The sequence below is a fragment of the Suncus etruscus genome, chromosome 13 (genome assembly GCF_024139225.1).
Source record: "Suncus etruscus isolate mSunEtr1 chromosome 13, mSunEtr1.pri.cur, whole genome shotgun sequence".
In the NCBI taxonomy this organism is placed as follows: domain Eukaryota; kingdom Metazoa; phylum Chordata; class Mammalia; order Eulipotyphla; family Soricidae; genus Suncus; species Suncus etruscus.
In genome coordinates, this window is record NC_064860.1 from 80,750,311 (window position 1) to 80,761,447 (window position 11,137).

Below are 11,137 nucleotides of genomic sequence, written 5' to 3' on the forward strand. Positions count from 1 at the left end.
ATCTCATTTATATTGAATCTTTTAAATTTACTCATATATGGACACTATTCTACCCTTTGGAACTCTCAAGTTATTTTATCTTTTTTATTTTTTAATTACCTACTCATTAGCATTTTTTTCTTCCCTCCTCAAGACAGATGACACGATCAGTTCATGCTAATGATCAATTATGCTAATAGAAGTATGAGTTTGTTGGTCCCTTTATCTCAGAAAAATCTAGTAGTGAATCAATTCAGTCATCTTATTTTAACCATACCCATTGATATCTATTTGAAATCACAAGCTTAACCCTTTCTTAGGATAAAATTTTCTTTGTCGAAGATTATTCCAAGAATTACATTCTGTCTTCAAACTGTGATTTATCTCTCAACCTCATGCATAGATATTTATTTCCACTTGATGATACTACTATTTACTTCACAAAAGAAAATTAAAAATTCTGCTTATAAGAATCAAATACACTTTTGATCATATAACCCAGAAGCCTCTTCTATGTTCTCTCTGTAGGGTTTACTAATTGATGTTTTTCTCTATATTTAGCAATTTAGTGCTTCTTCTATCTAGTCTTCTATGGTCTTTTGCTAACTAAAAATGTCCAATTTCTCTACTTTCTTTTGCATTTTTGATCACCATTTTTATTAGATCTTTTTTATAATCCTTGACTATTCTAACCATTTTCAACTGAGACGTTAAAAATGTATTTACTCATTATTTGAATTAAAATTTCTTTTTACTATGTTTATTTTACTATTTACTATGTTCATGTAGTTTATTTACTAGGACTTTCAACTCTTTAATAGTTAAATTTACTATTTACTGTGTTCATGTACTTTACTTACTTTCCAGTAGATAGAAATTATCTTCTCTGGGCCTGGAGAAATAGTACAGGATGCTATTTAGTACTATAGAGTACTTCACTGTCTTCAATGTGCCCAAGTTCCTCTACCAATAATCTCCTGATCTACTAACAGTCCATATCATAATTCCCTTTAACTTTTTCTCCTATTTGTTTGGCATTCTCCGTGTTGCAATTCAGGGCAGTTTAATATTGTTTGATAAACATCTTTTTATGTTTGTTTATACATAATAGGTGAGAGATTATCTGATATTTTGTTACTGTCTCTGATGTATATTGCAAAACATGCCATACAGTTATAGTGAATAGTATCATTTTATCATTTATAATAGTTGCATAATATTTTATCATGTTTTTATACCACAACTTCTTCATCTGTTCATCTGTTGCTGAACATTTTGGTTGCTTTTATATCCAAGCAATTTTACTGTAAAGTGCAGTGTATATAGGTCTTTAAATGTCTTTTAAGAGTAATATTTATTTATTTATTTTGGGGATATACAAGAAGTAGAACCACTTTGTTACATAGAAATTCTCTATCTTTTGAGCAGGCTCCATATTGCTTTCAATAGAGGCTGAACAAGACAACATTACAAGACAACAAAATGTAAATGAAGATTCCTTTTTATCACATATCTGCCAACTCCCTAGTAGTTTTTCTTTTGGTTTTTGGGTCACACCTGGCAGTGCTCAGCGGTTTTTTCTGACTCTATGCTCAGAAATCGCTCCTGTAGGCTCGGGGGACCGTATGGGATGACGAGATTGGAACCACTATCCTTCTGCATGCAAGGCAAATGCCCTACTTTCATGCTATCTCTCTGGCCATATCTGGTAGTTTTGAATCATTTTGACTAAACAATTTTCTGGCATCTGAAATGATATCTTATTACTATTTTGATATACTTTCCATAATAATAAATTAAAATAAACATATTTTAATTTGTATATTGACCTTTATATTTCTTCTTTATGAATATATTTGTTCACCTACTTCTATACTTTTTGATGTTATTATTAAATTTTTTGCTGAGTTTTGGTTTTTATTAAAAAAATTGGATATTTTAGTTAAAAACTGTGGTTTACAAATTGACTCATAGTGCAATTGTTTCTGGTACTTAATGCTCTAATACCAATCCCACCACTACAATAAAATTTCCTCGACAGTTGTTCCCAGTTTCCTACCATTCCCCAAGCTAGCACAATTCATGGGTACAAACAATTTAATTAATACTGAATATTCTGTGGTGATAAAGGAGCCCTTTTTCATTGCTAGTGGGAATTTTAACTGATCAAGCTTTTGAAGAAAACAATATGGACATTTTCCCAAAAAATTAGGAATTGAATTCCTATAGATAGCTGCTCTCCCATATTACTATTTCAATCCTGTTGAGTGAAGTTAGGCAGATACAGACACAGAATGATCCCTCTCATATGTAGAATACACATGCTATAGGGAATAACAAAGGATTAGAGGTAAGAGAAACAAAGAGCTTGAGAATTGATTTTCAGTAGAAGGCTTGCTTGTCACTCTGATGGAAGTGGTCAGGAATGTAGACATTTAAGACAATTGTGGAAGGGAGAAGTGGCTGCCAACGAGGCAGGTTGGTTTATATATTAGGAAAACTGGGAGCCAAATGGAAGGAATTAGACACTGGTGAAAGAATTGGTGCTAGAACATTGTGTGCTTGAAGATTAATTATAAATAACTTTATAATAATAAATAATATAAATAAATATATTTATAAATAAATATAAACAATGAGTTTATAATTATAAATAACATTGTGATTCACAGTGATTCAATAAAATTAATAAAATATACATTAAGTAGAAAAATAATAGATATATCTTTCTAACAAATGATATCTGTTTTTTTTCTATCTTGTATGTTTGCTATTTGGGATTGTTTTGTTTTGTTTTTGTTCTTTGGGTTTGAATACTAATGCTCTGTATTTTCATTATTTGTACAATCTGCTGCCAAATGTATAGGACAAAGTCTTATTTTCTTCTTTTAGATTTTGCTTCTAAAGTTTTTTGTAGTTTATATGAATAGGTTGATTAGTTGAAAGTCTGATTATAGCTAGCTATAGCTAGATAATTCTGTCTTCAAATATTTTGAAGGTAATTTTATAATTTTATTCAATAGGGTTTAGAATCTGATCACTGGAAGATTATTTAACTTTAAACTTATTATTTAAACTTTAAATTTTCATCTAACCATCAGTTTTCCAAAGCATTGGCATATCCTTAGCATGAAGTTGTCATGTGTCATGTGACTCATGGTGGATGAGTTTGTTATTCTTCTCATCATTATGCCCCTAAATTCTGTGAATGCGGAGCCACTCAGTGCTGTTTCCTCTATCACTGAGCCCTAAACAATGCTTCAGAAATTTGTTGTGGAGAGGGAGAGAGGGAGAGAACGATAAAGGGATAGAATAACAGGGATAGTGGAAAAGACAAATGGGGTGGAGAGAGATACTAATTTTTTGTGCCTTTGATGAACAAAAGGAATAATTAGTGGATACAAGCTCGACCTCTAACTGGGGTTACTCAGGATTGTAATCCCATTATTGTAGACCATAGGAAACTACTTGAAATTTGGTAAAAAAAAAAATTAGCCTGAAATATCCTTATGAATGATTATCTCTCTCTTTTTTAACATATCTTTCATAAATTACTTTTTCTTTAATTTAGGCTATTTTATTTCCAGTTTTATAATAGTTTTAAATAATTTTCTGTTCTAGTCTTTTTCTTTTCAGTGTTAGAGAACATAATTTTGCTTTGCTTTAAAAAAACTATGGCAGAAAATTTTCTTTACTTAGAAAGGGTGCAAATAAGGACAAAAACATTCTACCAATATAATATGTGTGTTATGTGAAAAGCAATTTGAGGAACAAAAGTTTATTCTATGATATAAACATAATTTTATTTCCTTTGTATTTCTCTATCTTTTCAAACCCTTAGAAGCTATTAAATTCAGCTTTCCTTTAGTAGTTAGACTTTGCTGATTCTGTTTTGAAGTGATCACAGGCAATAAATTTTTAGAAATCTTCACAATTTCCTCCCAGACCTAATAACTCAAAACTGTAATTTTTTGGTTCCTAATTTTGATGTTTAGGTCAACTTCCTTGCTTTGTTGGTTGATATGAACAGACTTTTTATTGGCAACTAATTTTGGTCAAGTTTTATTTTTAAAAAAGCACTTATTTAGTGAAAGAATATAATGAATTTGGTTTTCAAATTGTATGGAAAAAAGTGTAAAACAACCACAAGTTCACAGAACAAAGGACTTTTATGGTCTCTCAACATTTTTTTTTAACTATTCCAATATTATTTTTTTATCTTTTTCTGCTTTGATTTATTTCCTTTTTTTTAAACTTATTTAGACACCAAGGTTTACATGGCTGCTTACAGTGAGTTTTAAAACATCAATATTCTCACCTCCATTTCCATTACTGTGGCCCCTCCTTTTCCCATGTTTATTTCCAAACACTCCTTAACCAAGCTCCTTGATCTTTTATTTTTAATTTTACTTTACATTTTATACATATGGTTGGATATAGTATTGAACAGTAGTTTAGAGTGTCCAATATTTTTTATAAGACAGGCATTGTCATCTCCTCTTTTATAATTGAAATCTTCTTGAAAAATCAATTTATGACACAAAAATTTATACTATGTTTATTCAACTGGGCAAAAAATATATGGAATTTACTAAAGGCATATTCTGCTCTGTAATTAGAATTAAGGACTATAAATGTGATAGGGAAGAAAATAAAAATACTATAATTTTGAAATAACAATTTATTATCAAAATTTTTCTACATTAAATTTAGGCTCCAGTAAATATTAATAATCAAACTTCTCAGTAGTATTTATTTTCTTTCTATTTGACAAACTGAAGATAAAACAGAATTGTGTCTCTAGGACACTTACCAGAGTGTTTTTTCAAGAGTGTTATTAATCTATTTCTTATAATCATCATCTGGTATTTATTTGGAAAGCTATTTCAGTAGCCATTGTTATTCTTTGTCCTTTAAATGTGTCTGTTTTATAACAGGTTGATTTAATGAATATTGTCACCTCCAAATATGGATAATACTTGTTTTCTCAGTACTTGAATGCTATTCCACTCCAGGAAACAACTGAGACTCTCCTGGGACTAATCCTTATTCTAGTCTCAGTTTTGATCTCTGTCTTAGTGTTGACCTTAACTTTGTGTATAATTTTAATGATCCCCTTTTCATTAGGCAAACAGTTATTTACTTATTTTTTGTAGCCTTTTTTAATTCCTGTTGTCCTAGTGGAATGATTATTATTTTTTTATTTTTAAATAATATTTTTATTTAAGCACTATGATTACAAACATAGTAGTTGAGTTTTGTTATAAAAAAGAACACCCCCCCTTCACCAATGCAACCTTCTCACCACCAATGCTCCCCTTCTCCTTCCTCCCCCACCACCTGCCTGTATTTGAGACATGTATACGACTTCTCTCACTACCTTTGTCATTATAGTTTTTAGTGTAGTTATGTCTCTAAATGCACCAATTCATTGACATTAAAATTGTTCTTTAAATTGTTCTTTAAAATGCACCAATTCATTGACTTTATCTGCCAGTTCCTTGCTAACAAATGGAGCTAGAAATATTTCAATATTTTTATCAGCATAAATTAAAAACTATTTCTTTCCACCCATACCTAAATGGGGTACGTAATATTGACAAGCAAATAAAACATTCTGTAACAGGGAAGATGTGAATACTAATTTCCAAGTGAATCTAGTTATTAGATAAACTAAGGGCTAATAGCCTTAATTTTCTGGTTAAAAAAAAAGATACAGACACAAGGAAATAATATAGTAAAATGAAGTTTGAAAGATGAATTTGATAAATTTAGTAATTCTGACCAGATCATTCACTGTGGAAAGTTTTAACTGCTATTCATTCTACTTCTTCAAGACATGATTCTTTTCAGGGCCGGAGCAATTGCACAATGGGTAGGGCATTTCCCTTGCATGCAGATGACCTGGGTTCGATCGCTGGCATCCCATATGATCCCCAAAACACCAGGAGTGATTTCTGAACTCAGAGCCAGGAGTAACCCCTGAGCACTGCCAGGTGTGCCTCTAAAAACAAACAAAAATACTTGATTATTTTCACATGACTCCTATTCTTTTTTTTTTAACATAATTTTTATTTTGATCATAGTGGCTTACATATTGTTGACAATAATATTTTAGGTACATATTTACATAAAATCAAAGGGGATTCCCATCACCGGTTTGTCTTCCCTACTCCTCCATTTTTGTCCTACCACCCATATCCTCTTCCCTCACCCCCAGGGCTGCTAGAATATGTGGTCCCCTCTGTACCTATCCTATTACTTCGTAGTCTTACACCTGTTTTGTCCTGATGCCTCCTTTATTTTCCCCTCTAATTGGGAGGCAGGAGTAGGTAGTTCAAGTTATGTGGTTTTGTTTGAAGAGGAGAAAAGTGATAAACTGGGTAAAAGTCTAATACGCCGTAAATAAGCAAAATTCTTCTAGAGGCTCTCGTCATCCGTTTGAGAGACGAAGGAGAAAAAGAAGGTGAAACACTCCACCCCTACGAAATGAAGTATGACTCCTATTCTTAAGTAATGAAGGAAATTAAGATGGAATCAGAAGACACTACACTTTTTATAGTAGAGAGTTTTGGTTCTTAATTTGGGGGGTATGGTATCATCAAAAAAAGTTCAGGAGTGTGAGTCTCCAACAATGATGACATTTTTCTGCCTACTAGTCTAGAGTTTCAAAGATTCTGCTATACTATCAGTCCAGCTTTTGCTCCTAAATTCTTTTTTTTTTTGGAACGCTTCATGAATTTGCGTGTCATCCTTGCGCAGGGGCCATGCTAATCTTCTCTGTATCGTTCCAATTTTAGTATATGTGCTGCCAAAGCGAGCACTGCTCCTAAATTCTTAAAAGACAAAAAGTTAATGCCTAATAAAGGAATACTGAATACAATCTGCATCATATATACTTTGACTATTAATTGTGTAATGGATATAACTCTCATGGAATTCAATGAAAATGCTTGAAATACAGTATTTTTTTAGTACTTATACTTAAAAACCAAATGAAAACCAACTGTAGTAGATTGATAGCCTGAATTTTTACATAAACATTGCTCAGCATCTCTCAGGTTACACTCAATTGGGAAAAATTACATTTTGTACCACTCAAACTTCATGCAAATTCATTTTCTATATGCCAAGAGTTTACAGATGTACATATCTCTTTTTACATTTATGCTTACTATCTATATTGATAAAAATCAATGGTTTAATTTGTGTATAATTTTAATGATCCCCCCTTCACTAGGCAAATAGTTATTTACTTATTTTTTGTAGCCTTGGTTTATTCCTGTTGTCCTAGTGGAATGATCATTATATTTTTATTTTTGATAATATTTTTATTTAAGCACTATGATTACAAACATGTTGTAGTTGAGTTTTAGTTATAAAAAAGAACACCCCCTTCACCAGTGCAACCTTCTGGTCATCAATGCCCCCCATAGCTTAGTTTTATTAGCTTTAATAGCTTATTTTTTCTTAATATACCATAAAGTTCAAATAAGCAGTTTTATATCAACTTTGGAGCTGCATTTAACATATACATGATACATGTTAATATTTTGACAGCTATATTTTAATCATAGAATAAAAAGAATATTTTTTTACATTTTTGGTTTTTGGGCCACACCTGGTGGCGCTCAGGGATAACTCTTGGCTCTGCACTCAGAAAATGCTCCTGGTAGCCTAGGGGAACCATATGGGATTTGGGGGAGGGATCAAACGGGGCTGGGGGCAGGTCCTGTGTTGGCCACATACAAGGCAAATGCCCTATTCACTGTGCTATTTCTCTGGCCCCAATAGAATAATTATTAATTTCATGATTAAATCTCAGTATTTCGAGAAAGGTGGGTTGTCACATCCGGCAGTGCCCAAGGCTTACTCCTACCTCTGTGCTCACGAATCACTCATGGAAATGCTTAGGGAACTACATGTACAGCCAGAGATCTAATAAGAGACAGCAAATGCAAGGAAAGCACTTTAATCTTAGTGTTATCTCGCTGGTCCTAAATTTCAATCTTTTTAGTATTTTAATTGTGTTTCTATTCATACTTTTTCTGGGTCTAGAATAGTTTTATTAACTTATTTTTACAATTCACATTCAAACTATTTTCCCCCCAAGACTTTTGGTTTTGGCTTCAACATGAAAAGAATTTAGAAGTTGTCGCTCTTGTTCTTAGGAGAAGAAATAGAACAAATTAAAAATAAATGGCATTTCCTGGACTCTGGATAGAATTGCTAGACAGGGCAAACCTCTACTATGAAATGTTTAAATACAGAGACTCACATTCCAAACTGAATGATCTGGCATAGAAGCCACTGGAGCCATGAACTGGTTAAAGTCATGTAGTAATTTTGATAAATTGACAGAAACTTAGTGGAGCATGAAAGTAAAAAGTACCTAAGGCCTAAAATGTGAATAAGTGGGAAGGGCACAATTTTGTGGTCTTTCAAAAATTATCATAATTTGGCCATAACCTAATAAGAATCATCATTATAAAATAGATCCAAAGGTTTCCTTCCGCAAGTTCTATTTTCAGAGGAAAGATTTTTACCAGACCTTAATGTCTTCTGAGGTATATTACTCTTCCTAGTCTATTACCCGCTAGCATAATTCACTGTCTAATCTAAAGAGGAAAACTAAGTAACTAAAAGAGATAAGAATCACAATAAAAGACAATAGCCTACTAAAACCAATTGGGTTTAATTTTAAAAAATTAAAAAAGATTCTTTTATAAAACCATATAAACAGACTTTAGTAAAGTAGCTTATAGATACGAAAAGAGCAAGACATAAACTCTGAGGAAGTCATTTGGGCAGTTCAAAGTTAATAGGAAGAGTAAAACAAAGGAAATTGGAATAATTTGGACTCTGACCCATACTCCAATAATCAATATAACTAAGAGTTCTATTGGCCAGATAAACACAAATGCTCTCACCAGAGGTCTTCTTGCTTGTCATCCTGTTCAGTTTTAAGCAACAAAAAAATATTTTTTTTACAAGACATGCTGAAAGCATTGAAAACACTAAATATCAGTCTCAAGAGACAAAGCAAACATCAGGACTAGTCACAAGTGTTGGAATTTTCAGATAAAATTTTAAATAACTATGATTAATGTATTAGGTACGGTAATGGAAAAAGTCAAGAACAGGAAATAATTGATGGGTAAATGAAAACAGTGGGGTGGAAAAAAATCTAGGAAAGAATAAAAAAATAAAAAACAGTATTAGATACAAAGAATGCCTTTAATAACAGTCTGGCTTAGGTAAATAGAAACTTACCAAACTAAAATAAAAATAAGATAATGAGAAAAACAGAGCAGAATACTCAAAAACAGTGGGATGCTCTCAGTTATACTAATATATGCATAACTGGACTTCTAGGAGAAGAAAGAAAATGAAGTAGAAATATTTTAAGCATTAATGATCAACACTTTTCCAAATTAATTGCAGATCCTAAGTCTTAGATCTCAGAAACTTAGAGAACATAAAAACTGGGACAAAATGGGCTTCCTCGAGGTCTCTAAAGAAATATAGCATGAATTCCTTATCATGTTCTTTATCATATTTATGAGATTATGAAGATGATCAGAACAGAGTCACTTTCTTCAGATTAGTTAGATATTTCACAGTGATTACTTCATTAATTCAACTACCTATCTCTGACTTACCTCTCAATAAAAAAATAGTATTTAGGGGCCAGAGTGATAATACAGTGGTTTGGCATTTGCCTTGCACTGCGACCAACACAGGACAAATCCCGGTTCATATCCCTGCAATCCATATGATCCCCGAGCCTTCTTCTGAGCGTAGAGCCAGAAGTAACCCCTGAGAGCTTCTGGGTGTGACCCAAAAACCATAAAAAATTTTTTTTTCAAAATGATCCCATATGAACCTTTTGCACAGATATGACCTATGAATTATTTACTAAAAATATCAAAGAAATTAAAAGTTATCTATGATTTTTTCAAGTAACGAATTCATAGTTAAACAAAGAGAAATATTAAAAAATACAATTATATTTTGCAACCTTTTAAAGATAATGATTGTCTCTGATTTAAAACTGTATACCGGGGACTTTTATTTATTTCCCTATTTGTAATGAATGTAGTACAATGGCAGGGCATAAAGTTAACATAAAAAAGAAATTGATTTTCTAAATAAAAACAAGTTAGAGGAAAGCAAAATTAAGAAAAAATTTCCATTTATAATAGGGAAATCAATTGTGAGATATGCATGGAAAAGCAAAAGACCACATATAAGTAAAGCAATCCTGAGAGAAGATGGAAATAACATACTTCTTTACTTCAAATTATGCTGAAACAATATTAGTCAAAATAATATGGTATTGGAACTAAAACACACATACAAATCAGTAAAATACTCACAGTTTATATGAATATTTAATAATTAAGAATAATGTGCTATATACTAGATTTTTTGTTTTGTTTTGGGCCACACCCTACTGCTCTCAGGAGTTACTCTAGCTCTGTGATTGGCAGGCTCAGGGAACCATATGGAATGTCGGGGATCAAACCCAGATTGATCCTCTTGCAAGGCAAATGCTCTACCATTGTGCTATTACTCTGGCCCACAGTAGATTTTCTTTTTTAAAGAAAATACTTCAGGGGCCGGCGAGGTGGCGCTAGAGGTAAGGTGTCTGCCTTGCAAGCGCTAGCCAAGGAAAGGACCACGGTTCGATCCCCAGGTGTCCCATATGGTCCCCCCAAACCAGTGGCAATTTCTGAGCGTGTAGCCAGGAGTAACCCCTGAGCATCTAACGGGTGTGGCCCGAAAAACCAAAAAAAAAAAAAAAAAAAAAGAAAATACTTCAACAAACAGCAGTAGGTTGTTTGCCTTGCATGCGGCCAACCATTGAAGAATCTGTGTTTTATCCCCAGCATCCCATATGGTCCTCCGAGCCTGCCAGGAGCGATTTCTGAATGCAGAACAATGGGTAACCCTGGGTGTGGCCCCAAAATAAACAAACAAAACAAAACAAAACAAAGAAATGAAAGAGAAAGAAAGAAAGAAAGAAAGGAAGGAAGGAAGGAAGGAAGGAAGGAAGGAAGGAAGGAAGGAAGGAAGGAAGGAAGGAAGGAAGGAAGGAAGGAAGGAAGGAAGGAAGGAAGGAAGGAAGGAAGGAAGAAGAAGAAGAAGAAGGAAA

The 11,137-nt window shown here is 32.7% G+C and overlaps 1 non-coding gene across 1 annotated transcript; it reads right to left on the bottom strand.

The window, feature by feature from the left end:
- Nucleotides 1-6,696: 6,696 nt before the first annotated feature.
- On the bottom strand, nucleotides 6,697-6,803 carry LOC126026676 (U6 spliceosomal RNA). Its single transcript, XR_007501900.1, has one exon. It is a non-coding gene; the product is annotated as a U6 spliceosomal RNA (small nuclear RNA).
- Between the last annotated feature and the right edge of the window lie 4,334 nt (nucleotides 6,804-11,137).